The sequence below is a fragment of the Phocoena sinus genome, chromosome 16 (assembly GCF_008692025.1).
Source record: "Phocoena sinus isolate mPhoSin1 chromosome 16, mPhoSin1.pri, whole genome shotgun sequence".
In the NCBI taxonomy this organism is placed as follows: domain Eukaryota; kingdom Metazoa; phylum Chordata; class Mammalia; order Artiodactyla; family Phocoenidae; genus Phocoena; species Phocoena sinus.
Window position 1 is genome coordinate 56,387,659 of NC_045778.1, and position 14,730 is coordinate 56,402,388.

The following is a 14,730-nucleotide window of genomic DNA, read 5'->3' on the forward strand; positions in this document are numbered from 1 at the left end:
CCTCTGACAACTAGCAAAGAAGTGGGCAGCCACAGAAAGACAGTGTTCAACTTGACATTTCCAAAGGTCTGGGTCCCACCCTTGAGCACCACTGCAGGAAGAGGCAGAGAGAAAAAGAGAACACTTTCTTCCTGCTTCTGTCAGAGCCAGGAAAACCTTATGTTTCACGATCTGTTTGCAAGCCCATCTCTCCCCTGGGTTGTGGCTTTGTAGGTAGGACTGCCTCTCACTTCTCAGGTGCCCCAAGGGGCCGTGGTGAGCCACACAGCCATTGGAATCCTGATTCTGTCATGTACTTGCTGTGTGAATTCAGGCATGCTTCTTACCTTTCTGAGCCTCAGTCTCCTCATCTGTGAAATGGGGCATTTTTATAGCTAACCCACAGGGCTGTGGTGAGAATGAACAGGTCCTACATAATAAGTGCAAAATTATAAATTGCTCATTGTCAATGCCGGCACATAGTAAGTGCTCAATACATCTTGTGGAACGAAAGCTCTAAAGTAAGAAAATGCTGCGTGAAGAATTTCATATTAAGAATTGTGCCTTGGGGACTTCCCTGGTGGTCCAGTGGTTAAGACTCTGCGCTTCTACTGCAGGAGGCACAGGTTCGATCCCTGGTCAGGGAACTAAGATCCCGCATGCCCGTGCAGTACAGCAAAAAAAGAAAAAAAGAAGAATTGTGCATTGCCCCCAGGAGGGACACAGCCATCATCTTGGAGCACCTGTGAGACAGGCAAGTGAGCTAAACCCTGAATCTGACTCCTTGCTTCCGAGCCTCTTTTAATGTCTTGTTCTCAGATGGCAAACATGTCAAGCCATTAACTTGATAAGAACAGGTATAGCACCTGACCTTGGCCTGAAGCTAAAAAGTGGCCCGTTTGCTTCCCGTCTTAGGCGTTGACTGTCTTCCAGCTCCTGCACATGGGGTCTCCCCCATCCCTCTCTGGAGCCATGTGTGGGCCCTGTGCTCCCCCCACCTCCACTGCTGGTGCTTGGTTGTAGTTGTTGCTGTGATTTATGGAAAGTGGTCTGAGAATCAGGTGAGCCAGGTAGAAGATAAAGCAGAGATCTGAGGATTTAGCCAGATGCAAAATGTACCTTAAGTTCACGTGTTGCAAAGGTGAGACCAGCAAGAACCATCTTGGTTCACAATTACCCATGTAATTGTATAGGTTAGAAACAAGCAGCTCATGGTCCTGGCAGAGAGAGAATTTGAGGGGACAAGGGGAGAACACCTTAAGTGGCAGAACTTGTTGCTTGTGTGGGCTAGGCATGTGGCTGGGGAGTGGGAGTGGATTTTGAGGGGCTGGCAGGAGTATCTGGTGGCCGAGGCCTAGGAAAGTGCCTCCCAGGGATCTCCTCCTTGCCTCCTCTAATTCCAAGCAAGCAACAGCATTTTATTTGCTTTCCTAAGACTCGACCCTGGCATGAAGAAATAATGGTGACCTTGAGACCCTGCGCTCACTCTGTCCGCCTTTATCTTGCTGTGCAAGCTGATGTAATGCAGATCGAATGTGTTGTCCACCTTCTGGCAACCCAGGCCCTCTCTGAGTCAGGGGGTGGGGGAAGCAGAGAGTGTTTAATGTCTTCTAAAAGATGGGGAGGTGACGGGAGGGCTGGTCCCCTCTACTTCTGCTCCTTGGGCACCTTGTCCAGGCAGTCCAGACTCAACTGAGTGACCCTGAGCAAGCTGAATTACTAATAAATCAATGTCAGGAATTGGTGTGTTTAGCTGAAGTGGGCAGCAGATCCAGGCCAAAGTGGTGTTTTACACTGGAGGTCTCTTTTAAATTTAACACCGTGTCTGTGGAATCAGAGTAAAAGTAAGGTGTCAGGATCCAAAGAGCTGGCCGACACTCCTTGGCTGTGTGGCTATGAGCAAGTGCCTTAACCTTTCTCAGCATCCGTTTTCTTATCTGCAAAACGGAGATCATAATTCCTGCCACACCTAACACACAGGGTTCTTACGAGACTTACGTTTGGGCAAATCCACAACACATGATACCAAGTTACAAAGTACACGGCTTCTCGTGTATTTCCCTCAGACAGTGGTTGTGAGGTTCACCTGAGCTGTTAATGCAATGAGCAGCACATAGTAGACACTCGATAAATCATTATAAATAATTCTCATTGTTGTTTGGAAGAATTCTGTATGTGCAAATGTGATCTTGCACAGATGAGACCACAGAGCCATATAAAATATAAATTATTATTTTCATATTTTATTGATCTGCTAGGAGGTAGGGTGAACAGATGGGCACACTGCCATCTGTCTCAGCCCAGGCAAATATCTCCCATCCAGGTGAATTTAGAAATCCCCCTGCCATCCTCCTTGCATTTGGTGGGTCCCTAATTCAGACCTACACAGAGTCTCTTCCTCAAAAATCATTTTCATCGCATTGTCCCTCTTGAAGCACAAGTGTCTTTTATGGGATATGACCTCAGCACCTTCCCATGTGGTATTTGAAGAAACCTCCCTTCTCTGCGCTCAGGATCAGCCACCTCTTCTCCATACCTCTGCTTATTCCTTGAGCCATCTCTGCTGGGTGGAACACCCTTGTCTCTTGTCTCTTTTTTCTTCAGACTCAATCCTTCTTCAACGTCCATATCAACTCCTTCCTTTAAGGAAACTTCCTCTAACTTCCCCACCCCACAGATCACTCAGCTCGTACGGGGGACTCGGCTTGTGTTCTGTGACTTTGCCTTTGCCTAAACATAACTTTCTAAACATTCTTTGAACCACGTGGCAGGGACCAGGTTTTCCATTTCTTTTGGATTCCTGGCCAGCGCTTAGTGGGATGTGCCGTACAGAGGAGACCCACACTTCATTATCTACCTCCTTAGGCTCCTCTTTAGCAGCAGAAGCTCCCTGAGGAGCGGTGCTGTCCTTCAGTGAAACATCCTGTGTCAGATGCCAAAGTAGGTTCCTACACCTCCCGCCACACCCAGGTGGGGAGCCTGACAGGGACAAACCCTGCATGACACACAGCTTCCCTACGCAGGTATAATAGCTCTGGTTCTCCAATTTGGCAGAGACCTTGCAGCCAAAAGAAACCCATGCAAGGAGTACATTGGACTCTTGGGTCAGTGTCTCTGCAGCAAACTAAAATTGTTCCCCTAGTTTATGTTTCTGGTGTACCTGTAGACAAATGCGCAGGCTGTATATCCCCTGCACACACATCTCCAGTTCTGCTTTGTTTCTAGGCCTCCCTGGGAGTCCCAGAATCTAAGACATCTGACAGGATGCTATGTTGTCACTGGTGGGCAGGCCCTTAGGAAGAAAGAGCAGTCCTGAGCTTGCTTCAATGTGCACATTTGCTCCCAAGTTTCTCTTCTCTCCTTTGGGTCTGTTCACTCAGCATCTGTGTGTGTGCTTGGCAACTGGGGATATAAGATAAATAAGATCCTATCTCCCCTGGAAAGTCTCACGATCTAGTGGAACTTCCTACCCCACTGGTAGGAGGCCTCTAAGAGGGCCCCTGGGTTCCTGTTCTCTCTTGCTCCTCTAAATATTTGGGGTTAAAGACCATTTCGAGGATTTTCTTTTTTGGCCATGCCATGCGGCATGCAGGATCTTAGTTCCCCGACCAGGGGTCAAACCTGTGCCCCCTGCAGTGGAAGCGCGGAGTCCTAACCACTGGACCGCCAGGGAAGTCCCCAGAATATTTTTAAAGCTATGGATTCTGTCCCCAGAAAAAAGTGCACACATAATTTGCATCAAACTCCAGTGGCTTTACAGACCTCACGATGCCATCCATAAACCCTACAGGCCCTAGGCGAGGAATACTTCTAGTATTCCTAGTGAGGAATACTTCTACTCTTTAAAAAAAAAATCAACAAGCATGAGGAGAGGAGAAACAACCTAAAAACTGAATACAAATAGGAACAGATGAACCTAACTCTGTTTCAAATAATTAATATTGCCACACTGAAAGAGTAAATAAACAGAAATTAACAAATATTGAATTCTAGTTAGAAGGAATTTTTCCTGTAGTGTTATGGGTTAGCAGTCCTGAAATACTTTTTGTGTGTTGTAGAGCTGAGCAAATGAATAATATACTGGAGCTAATGAGAGCCACTCCTTGCTGTTAGAGAAGAGGGTTACAAACATGGAGAAAGGGAAGATTAAAATGAGTCCTGTGGTACTGAATTGGAATGGAGGTATCTGTATGAGTTCATGATTGTGCACATGTGTGTGTGTGTACAGATAGAGAAATAAATTAAGACATAAACTTATTATTTATATTTCTTAGTTCTGTATACTAAAGGGCTTAGAAGAATACCCAGTAGCATTGAGCACACCTGGCACCCGGATCTTGGTTTCTAAATACCATTCTCCACTAAAAGGAACCAGGGCTCCTTGGATAAATGGCTGGTTTTAGAGCTGAGAGAGGGAAGGTGCAGATGAGCCTAGAATACCAGAAGACAAGGAAGTGCTAAAAATATAATGGCGATATGTCACAAAGAACAGAGGAGTCAGAAGGGGCCCTCATTGATCAAATCTGGGGCCATCTGAACATCAACATAAATAAGAATGGCACTGGGAATTCCCTGATGGGCCAGTGGCTAGGACTTCATGCTTGCACAGCAGGGAGCACAGGTTCGATCCCTGGTTGGGAACTAAGATCCCTCAAGCTGCATGGTGTGGCCAAAAGAAAAAAAACATTTTTTAAAAATAAGAATGGTACTATTACAGTAGACTATTCATAGAATAAAATAAAAACCTATGAGCTCATACTAATGTAAATAACTAAATAGGGAAGAAGGGATAGCTCTCCCTTATAGCAGAATAGCAACTAATAAATGTAGAGACAATGATGAAGTTAGGATATTATCATTGTGCAACCATTAGTAGTAAGAATTGATTCAAACAAGAATTATCAATGGATCATAAAACTCGGAAGTTTGGTGAAGAATAGGATACCTACATAAACTAAAAGCACCTCCCTGCAAATTACTTATTAACTACAAAGGGAAAATTAGTAATTCTACAGTGGTTTAGCCTGGTGAACACAACCATAGACATTTAATTAAAGTTAACAATACCAATAAAGACACAAACTGACCTCACATGCCTCCTGCTATATTACTCTGAGGACTCGGCGTCATTTCCATGGTACACCTGCCAAAACAGCACAGCCTGAATCTAATTGTGAGGAACCATCAAGAAAACCAAACTGAAGGGTGTTCTACAAAATAACTAGCCTGTAATATCCACACACACAAAATCAGGTTCATAAAAGATAAAGGAAGGCTAAGGACCTAATCTGGATTAATGAAGACTAAAAAGATATGGACAGTAAATGCAATGTGTGATCCTGGATTGGATGCTGGATCAGAAAAGGAAATAGCTCTAAAATAGGACATTGTCAGAGCAGTTGGTGAAATTGAACGTGAACTGTGGATCAGGATAATAATTTTGTGTCAATGTTACATTACCTGATTTTGATAAATGTGCTGTGGTTAACATAAGAGAAATTTCTTGTTCTTATGAAATATACACTGAAGTATTTATGAATAAAGGGGACATAAACAGTTCAGGAAAAAATGTATGTGTGTGAGTAGATTAAATAGATACATAGATATAGCTAGATAGATGATATATAGATAGATGAATAGATAAAATGATAAACCCCATGGGACAAAATGTTAGCAACTAGAGCATCTGGGTAAAGAATATATGGGAGTTCTTAATACTTTTTTTGGCTAACATTTCTAAAATTGTGAAATTATATACAAATTAAAAGTAGAAAAATATTTGCACTAAACTGGAACTCTCATGCATTGCTGGTAGGAGCATAAATTGATACAACTTTGGAACGAAAACTAAACATATACATTCCTAGGACCCAGCAAGTCCACTTTTATGTTTTACAGAAAAGAGTGCTTATGTCCACTAAAAGACAGGTACCAGAATGTTTATAGTAGTAAAAATGAGCAATGGAAAAAAATTAGAAGCAAGCTAAACATCCGTCAACAAGAGAATGGATAAATCCATTGTGGTGTATTCAAAGTCCACAGCAATGGAAGAACCAACAGCTGACTGCAGCAACACGGATGAATCTTCAAGACATCACGTTAAGCCAAAGAAACCAGACACAAAAGAGTATATACCATGAATCTGTTTTCATGAAGTTCAGGCACAGGCAAAACTAATCTATAGTAACAGAAGTAAGAATAGTGGTTACCTTTGGGAGATGGTACTGGGAGAGGACACGATGGAAACTTCTGGATTTTTGGAAACATTCTCAGTGTAGTAGTTACAAAGGTGCACATATGTAAAAATTCATCAAGATATGCACTTTATGTGTATTATTTAAGCATTTTACATATGCTATTTTGAAAGGGTTTTAAAAAAGAAAGAACTAAGTGAAGTCAGAAAAAGACAAATACCATATGATATCACTTATATGTGGAATCTAAAATATGACACAGGGACTTCCCTGCTGGTCCAGTGGTAAAGAATCCGCCTTCCAATGCAGGGGATGTGGGTTCGATCCCTGGTCGGGGAATTAAGATCCCACATGCCTTGGGGCAACTAAGCCTGTGTGCCACAACTACTGAGCTCCCACCCCTCAGTGAGACAGCCCGCATGCTGCAAACTACAGAGCCCACGCGCCCTGGAGCCTGCACGCCACAACTAGAGAGAAGCCTGCGCCACAACAAAGACCCCGCGTGCTGCGAGTAAGACCCAACGCAGCCAAAAAAATAAAAAAACAAAAACAGACACAAATGAACACATCTATGAAACAAAAACAGACTTACAGACATAGAGAACAGACTTGTGGTTGCCAAGGGGGGAGCATTGGGGGAGGCAAGGTCTAGGAGTTTGGGATTAGAAAAGAAAAAATAAGAAAGAGTACTTACTCTAACTCTCACTTTCTCCACCCAGTCTATGGCTTTAGCTATAACCTCTGTGCAGTTAACTCATGAATCCATATTGCAGATCCCCAAATCTACTCAGGCCGCAAATACATGTTCGTAACTATATTATTCCTCCCCAGAAAATTTGCCTTCCTTTCCAGAAATGTGCAAGCTGTTCAAGACGACTCCTGTCTCTGTGACCCTAAGCACCACTTATCTCCAGGTTCAGTCCATTCAGCCCCCTATATGTCCCTCCAGTTTGTCTCTTCCTCTCCTCACCGTCAGTGCCTTTGCTTAGGCTTAGGCTCCCATAATTTCCACTTGGGTCCCATCATCAGCCTCCTCACTGGTCTCCTTGCCTCCTTTCCTACAATCTCTGTATTAACTCCCCAAGGCTGCTGTAACAAAGTACCACAAACAGGGTGGCTTCAGAAATGTACTCTTTCACAGTTCTGGAGGCTAGAAGTCTGAAAACTAAGGTGTCTGCAAGGCCACGCTCCCTCTGAAAGCTCTGGGGAAGAATCTACCAGCCACTTCTGGATTGCGGCAGTCCATGGCTTCCTTGGCTTGTAGCTGTACTACTCCACTCTCTGCCTTCGTCTTCACATGCCTTCTCCTCCCCGTGTCTCTGTTTCCTTTGCTTAAAAGGACACGAGCAATTTAATTTAGGGCCCTCCCTAATCCAGTATGATCTCATCTGAATCCTAACTAATTACATCTGCAAAGACCCTATTTCCAAATAAGGTCACATTCTGAGGTTTTAGGTAGACACAAATTTTAGGGAGGACACCGTTCAACCCACTACACTCCCCCTTCATAAAGCTATTCTCTGGCTGCCCGAATAACCTTTTAAAAACCCAAAGCTGACCGTGGTCCTCCCTGCATTAAATCTCTTGGTGACTTACCATTAGGCCAGATGACAAAATAAAACCCAGATTCCTTAATATTCGGGAACGAGCTCAAAAAGACTTTGGCTTCTGTCCTCAAGAAGTTTATAACCTGGGGCTTCCTTGGCGGCACAGTGGTTAAGAATCTGCCTGCCAGTGCAGGGGACATAGGTTCAATCCCTGGTCCGGGAAGATCCCACGTGCCACGGAGCACCTAAGCCCGTGTGCTATGGCTACTGAGCCTGCGCTCTAGAGCCTGTGTGCCACAACTACTGAAACCCGCGTGCCTAGAGCCCGTGCTCTGCTACAAGAGAAGCCACTGCAATGAGAAGCCTGCGTACCGCAACGAAGAGTAGCACCCGCTCGCAGCAACTAGAGAAAGCCCGCGTGCAGCAACAAAGACCCAACGTAGCCAAAAATAAATAAATTTTTAAAAAAAGAAGTTTATAACCTAACTGGTAGACAATCGTTAACATACAATGGAGTGAATAGTGAGTCTAACATCTAGTTATATGGGACACTAGTAATAATAGCACATGCTTACACAGTGCCTGCTGTGTGTCAGGCCTGGTTTTAAACACTCACTACCTACATTTTAGCCCCATTAATCTTCAAAAACAGTATTATAAGATAACACAGCTATTATAAGATAGCTACTGTTGTTACTTCCAGTTCACAGATGAGGAAATGGAGGCAAGAGGGGCCAGGACCTGTCCAGAGTTACACACTCATGAGTAAAGGGTGTGCTGGGAGTTGAACCCAGTAAGAGCAACACCAGAGAGTGTGCTCTTAACCACAATATCACACAGCCCCAAGGGCGTCACGCCTGATTCAAGGTGCGCATTCCGACTTCTGTGAGCAGCACGTTTTCTATCAGATCTCAATTTCCCACTGCACAGTTTCCACGTTGCTATTTATTTCTCTCTATTATCCAGTGGACTTTGAGTTCTTTGGCAGCGGGAGTTGAGTCCAGTTAAGGAATTAAATCATTTATTTAACGGTTTTTCAGTGCTAGCCTACTAAGTGTGCAGCACTGTTCCAGGCCCCAGTGAAGTCATGAAGAATAAGACCAGAGTAAAGAAATCACCTGCTCTCATGAAACTGACATCCTGCTTGGGAAGGGGGCTGGTGCTGAAACAAGGAATGGTTAGAATGACCGTCATATAGTCAAATACCCTGTTTTATTTTATTTTTCATACACGTTGTTACTATTTGATAACGTGTATGAAAAATAAAACAGGGTGACATGAGAGTGACTGAGGACATTGCTTTAGACTGGGTGGCCAGGGAAGACCGTTTGAGGAGGTGACATCTGAGCACAGACTCAAACGCTCAGAAGCACCCCACCATCCAAAGGTCCAGGCAAAAATGTTGTAAATAGAGGAAACAGTATGTGGGAAGAACGTGGGACGGGCAAATTACCAAACTCCTTCAAGTCTCAGTATTCCCATCTGAAAAATGGGAACAATAGTGCCCGCCTCTTAGTACCGTTAGGAGGATTGTGTGAGGACTGAGTGAGCCAGAGGAAGTGCGGGGTCTGGCCAGCAGTAAGTGATGGTTTCTTCTTGTGTGTGTACACAGTTACACACTGCATCAGTCAGGGCTCTACCAGAGACACAGAACCAGTAGGAGATGTGTGTGTGTGTGTACACACTCCTGAGCACAAGCTGAAGCTACAGCCCACACGTGGAACTTCTTCTTCAAGGAAACTTCAGTTCTGCTCTTAAGGCCTTTCAACTACTTAAAGCATTGCCCCCCCCCCCCCGATTATCTAGGATAATCTTTCTTACTTCAAATAAACTGATTATAGACTTTAATCATATCGTCATATCCACAGAATACCTTTACAGCAACGTCTAGATTAGTGTTTGATTGAAAACCTGGGGACTGTAGCTGTACCATGTTGACACCAAAAGCTGACCATCCCATTGGGCCAGCATCTACCCCAGTGCCTCCACCTGCTCAATACATGTTTGTGAAGTGAAGTGGCTCATTCCTAACCCCGGTACCATCATTCTCCCAGACAGACCTCAGTGTGTGACCACAACCATTCCATTGTCAGCAGGTAGTTATCAAGCACCTGTTATGAGTACTGGGGTGCAGGGGGTGATAGCAAAAAGGCACAATTCTGGGCCCCAGTCTAACGAAGGAGATGAAACAGCCAGATGAGTGCAAACAACCTATAGGTAAGTTCCCACGTGAATGTCTAAACCATCATCAAGTCCCTTTCATCTTCCAGTAATGATATTTCTCAGGGTCCTCTTTTTCTTTTTAAAAAATTATTATTATTATTATTATTACTATTTTTTGGCCACGCCACACAGCATGTGGGATCTTAGTTCCCTGACCAGGGATCAAACCCGTGCCCCCTGCAGTGGAAGCACAGACTCTTAACCACTGGACCTCCAGGGAAGTCCCGAGGGTCCTCTTTTTCTAAATGGGGACAGTAGCCCCTCAGCTAGAGTCCCTGTCTCCAGTGTCCTACCCTCCAGGTTGTCCTATATCCAGGCTGTTGCTTGAATCATCCTCAGACATTGCTTTAGTCATGTCCCTCCCTGCTTAAGAACCACGAGAGCTCCTCATTAGCTGCCAAGTCTAAACTCCTCTGCCTCGCTTTCAGGCTCTCCACAATATGACCCTCCTGAGTGACATGATAGCCATCTTAATATTTTTGAAGGGCTGTCAGAGAGAAGAAGGATTAGTGTGATTCTTTGCTGCTCCAGCAGGCAGAAGGAGATCACAGGTGGAAATTACAGGGAGACCTATGTGCCTCAGTAGAAAGAATTGTTCTTTCTTTTCAGTGTGTGAGTGTGGGCAGCGGGAGCGGTGGCGGTGAAAAAAGCTTGCGTTTACGGAACCCTGATAATGCAGGGAGTATTGTGTGCGGCGCTCATAGCATTGCTCTCTGCTCACCAATCTAAGGTAGCAGGAGGTAACAGGTATTGCACATCCAGTCTGAACAGCGATCGTGTGAGGTTTCTGATAGTTTAGACAGAATATTGTTTATCAAGCCTCCTATATCAGTGACCGAAGGCAACAGAAGGAATATTTTAGATTTTCACGAAAATATGTGTTTGTTTTTAATGCCTCATGTTCATGTTGTAGGTTTGGGTTGGAAAGACAGGCAGGGGCCAAATTATGTAAAGCCCTGTGGCCGTAAGTGAGGAATTTGGCCGCAGAAGCAGAGGAGTGACATGATTCTAGAATGGAAGCAGAGGACTAAAGAATGAACTTTCTAACCAGTGAACTTTGCAGCAATGACACAGATGGCTTTGGGCAGCAGTGTGCTCCCAGACCCAGGAGTGGGTCTGTCAGGGATGCTGTAGAGTGAAGTGGAGCTCAAGGAGGGATGACTTCTAAGAACCCTCCTACCTCTGACATTCTCGCTGGCTAGCCTTACCCCTTCCATCCCTTAACTTGCACCCTGGTCTCCAGTCAGGATCTCTTCAGCTCCTGCTGGGAGGTGGCACCAAGCTGTCTCCCCACTCTGAACCTTCTCTCTGTAACTACCCTGCTCTCCTTTTTGTCATTCGTATTCTACCTCCCATGGCAATGCTCTTGAGAATAACTTAGTATGAAGGCACACCAAGGGACTGACTGAATAAGCTACTGTACATTTGTACAATGGAATGTTGTGTGGCCATTTACATTGAGGTGATGGAAGAAAATTTAATAATGTGGAAAGATGGGCATCACATACTGTTATGTAGAAGAAGCTGTTTACAGTGTGGTCCGATTTTTGAAAATTAACAAAAAATAATTCATAGAAAAAGTACTAGATGATGTGCACATCAAAATGTCATATTCTCTGGGTAATAGGATTGGAGGTATTTTCTTTTACTCTATGTTTTCTAAATTTTATAAAATTAGCATGACCTTTGATTGGATTTTATAAAAGTTTTTTTTTTTTTTCATTTTACTATTCATCAAAGCCACCTCTTCCTCATTAACTCTGACCTACACTAATCTCATCTTTTCTGTCTCTCAATCTCATTGTTGGTTCCATGTAGTCTAGTATTGGGTTGGCCAAAAGGTTCCTTCAGTTTTTAAAGTAAAAATAAAAGACACATTTTTCATTTTCACCAAGAACTTTATTGAACAACATATTCACCGTTTTGTTCCCCTACCTTCCGCCATTTTTCAGGCAGCTTCATAATCCCATCTTCCCAAAACTTTTTATCTTTTTGAGCAAAGAACTGTTCCAGGTACCTTTTACAGTCTTCCAGGGAATTGAATTTTTTTCCATTAAGAGAATTTTGTAAAGACAGAAGTAAATGGAAATCCAGAGGTGCAATGTCTGGTGAATATGGCGGATGAATCAGAACTTCCCAGCCAAGCTGTAACAGTTTTTGCCTGGTCATCAAAGAAACATGCAGTCTTGCGTTATCCTGATGGAAGATTATGTGTTTTCTGTTAACTAATTCCACGTGCTTCTCGTCAAGTGCTGCTTTCAGTTGGTCTAATTGGGAGCAGTACTTGTTGGAATGAATCGTTTGGTTTTCCATAAAAAGCTCATAATAGAAGACTCCTGGGACTTCCCTGGTGGTGAAGTGGTTAAGAGTCCGCCTGCCAATGCAGGGGACATGGGTTCGATCCCTGGTCCGGGAAGATCCCACATGCTGCGGAGCAACTAAGCCCGTGCTCTAGAGCCCACGAGCCACAACTACTGAAGCCCACGTGCCTAGAGCCTGTGCTCTGCAAGAAGAGAAGCCACTGTGATGAGAAGCCCGCTTGCTGCAACGAAGAGTAGCCCCCACTTGATGCAACTAGAGAAAGCCCACGCACAGCAACGAAGACCCAACGCAACCAAAAATAAATAAATAAAATCGATTCTTAAAAAAAAAAAGACTCCCTTCCAACTCCACCATATATACAACATCACCTTCTTTGGATGAAAACCGGCCTTTGGTGTGGTTGGTGGTGGTTCATTTCGCTTGCCCCACGATCTCTTCTGTTCCACATTGTTGTACAGTATCCCCTTTTCATTGCCCGTCACAATTTGTTTTAAAAACAGAACGTTTTCCTTCCGTTTAAGTAGAGAATTGCATGTGGAAATACGGTCAAGAAGGTTTTTTTCACTTAAGTGGAACCCAAACACCAAAGCGATTAGCATAACTAAGCTGGTGCAAATGATTTTCAACGCTTGATTTGGATATTTTGAGTATGTCGTCTGTTTCCCGTGTGGTGTAACGTTGATTATTCTCAATTATGTCTCGATTTAATTGCTATCAACTTCAACTGGTCTACCCAACTCTGGAGCATCGTCCAGCAGGAAATCTCCAGCACGCAACTTCACAAACCATTTTTGACATGTTCGATCAGTCACAGCACCTTCTCAATACACCGCACAAATCTTCTTTTGCACTTCAGTTGCATTTTTACCTTGCTTGGAATAATAAAGCATAGTATGCCAAAAATGTTGCTTTCTTTATCCCCTCTTCAATATTAAAATGGCTACACAAAAATTCACCAACTTTGATAAATTTTTTTTTAAAGGCACGCTGGTATGACAGCTGTCACATACGGTCTAACAAAATTGTTTCGAATGAAGTTAAAGGCAACTAAGCGCTACTGGAGTCATCTTATGGAAAAAACCAAATGAACTTTTTGGCCAACCCAGTACATGACTACATGCTGCTTTGTGTTGATACAAGACTGTTTCATTCACATTGGTCTTGTATGTCAGATTAAGAAAAGTTTTCTCTGGCCAAATTGTGACTTATTGTCTCACTTTCTGCTTCGGATAGCACTGTGCAGGAATTGACCCCTTGATGGTGGTCCTCCTGGTGCCGCAACAACCTACCTGGCTTTCCAGGAAGACTCTGAGCTTGGAGATACCCCCAAAGCCCACAGTTCTCATGGGTGTGGTGAGCCCATGAAAGTGAGGCTTGGTTCCTGACCCAGGTACCCATTCACTGGCATCCAGACTCTCGACCCCATCACGGTGTTCTGCCTCTGTCTTCTCGAGTGATTGGGCCCAGAGACCTACAGAATCTAATGCCCTGTCCAAATTCCAAACTCATCCAGCAGCTAGAACACAGTTGGAGACTGGAAGGTCACTTTGCACTCTTTTCTCATTATTTGTTATTAAAGCATTAGAGCTGAGGGGGTCTTTAGTGACTTCCATTCTTTCTGAAAATACCCCGTGTCCTTTTCTTGAAAAGTGGGCCTTATTGTCACAGTGTCTGCTGTGGTCCAGGTACCACGCCAGGCAGTAACTCTGGACAGCTCACCACAGGGCTAAGGTTTGGGGAGGCATCCCTTTGTTCTCATGCTTACTCCATGCTGGGAGGCAGCTGTTCTCTTAAACTTTACAAGCAAACCCTCTGAAATGACCTCTGCAATGACTTCATCATGCTCTTTTTACTCCACGGGCGATTCAAACTCCAGTGGCCACCGTTTGGCACTGTTAACATCTCTTCAGCGCTAAATCAGAGGGCCAGGAGAGCTTACTTCAGGCTTAGAAATGGAGACCCTGCTGTTTTCTTGACAGTTTGTGTCAAGTGCATTCAGACATGATCCTCCATAGATACTTGAAGGGCTGTCAGGTGGAAGGAGAACAAGATTTACTCTGTAACCGAACCCTGCTGATCTGCAACCCTAACCTCGCTCCAGTCAGGCACTTTTCTCTGTCTCCCTCACCACCGTCCCTGCACAGACCACCATGCAGCCTTGCCTGGATGCAGACTGCAACAGCCTCCTCCCCAGGTCTGCCTGCCTGTCCAGTCTTGCTCCTCTAATCCTTTCTCAGAGAGCCTAAGTGAGGTTTCAGTTGTAAATCTCATCACACCACACCTCTGCTCAAAGCCCTGTAAAGCCTCTGCACTGCCTTCAGGATAAAGGCTAAGCTCCTTAGCAATGCTTTTAACACCCAGCCCCCACTTGGCTTTCCAGCTGCATGCGTTGCCCAGGCTGTCAGCCCCACTGAACCCCTTGCACACTGAACCCCAAATGCTTCTCATTCTCTTACCTCCAGGTC

At 44.4% G+C, this 14,730-nt stretch overlaps 1 non-coding gene across 1 annotated transcript; it reads left to right on the plus strand.

Moving 5' to 3' along the window:
* Positions 1 to 553: 553 nt before the first annotated feature.
* TRNAR-UCU lies at positions 554 to 626 on the plus strand. Its single transcript has one exon. It is a non-coding gene; the product is annotated as a tRNA-Arg (tRNA).
* Positions 627 to 14,730: the final 14,104 nt, after the last annotated feature.